The sequence below is a fragment of the Monopterus albus genome, unplaced genomic scaffold, assembly GCF_001952655.1.
Source record: "Monopterus albus unplaced genomic scaffold, M_albus_1.0 scaffold362.1, whole genome shotgun sequence".
In the NCBI taxonomy this organism is placed as follows: domain Eukaryota; kingdom Metazoa; phylum Chordata; class Actinopteri; order Synbranchiformes; family Synbranchidae; genus Monopterus; species Monopterus albus.
This window is the reverse complement of record NW_018128242.1, coordinates 340,575-341,011: the sequence shown is the minus strand read 5'-3', so window position 1 is coordinate 341,011 and position 437 is coordinate 340,575. Positions and strand designations below refer to the sequence as shown.

General features: G+C 42.3%; 1 protein-coding gene across 1 annotated transcript in view; it reads left to right on the top strand.

Moving 5' to 3' along the window:
* pld1b (phospholipase D1b) overlaps window positions 1–437 on the top strand; it is a 44,206-nt gene that overhangs the window by 20,980 nt on the left and 22,789 nt on the right.

The following is a 437-nucleotide window of genomic DNA, read 5'->3' as shown; positions in this document are numbered from 1 at the left end:
CCTGTGCAGTGGTTTTGGGGGGGGGGGTGAGTACACCTGGCAATCACCTCTTCGGGAGGTTCTCTGGTCAAACAGATCAGTTACTGTCTGAAGCTCAAACTGCTGTTACACTAGTACACACATACATGTCTTTATGTCTTTGTGTGGCCCACGTTCTGTGACTTCTTTGTGAGGGCCACCACTTCTACTATAGCTATAATGGTGCAAAACACAAATCTATCATGAGGTGGCAATAGAGAATCAAAATGTCACTTCAGAATTCAGAAAACTCGAAATAAAAAAAAAAAATTTTCTTCTACATGTGTGAGGACCGGAGCCTGTTGCCAAGCAGATTTGGTGAACTGGACCTTCAGTCACAAAGCACCAAAACAATGCATGTTATATCACCAGATTTTAGCAGATCTTTCATAACTGTCCCATCTTACTTTCCTGGTTAA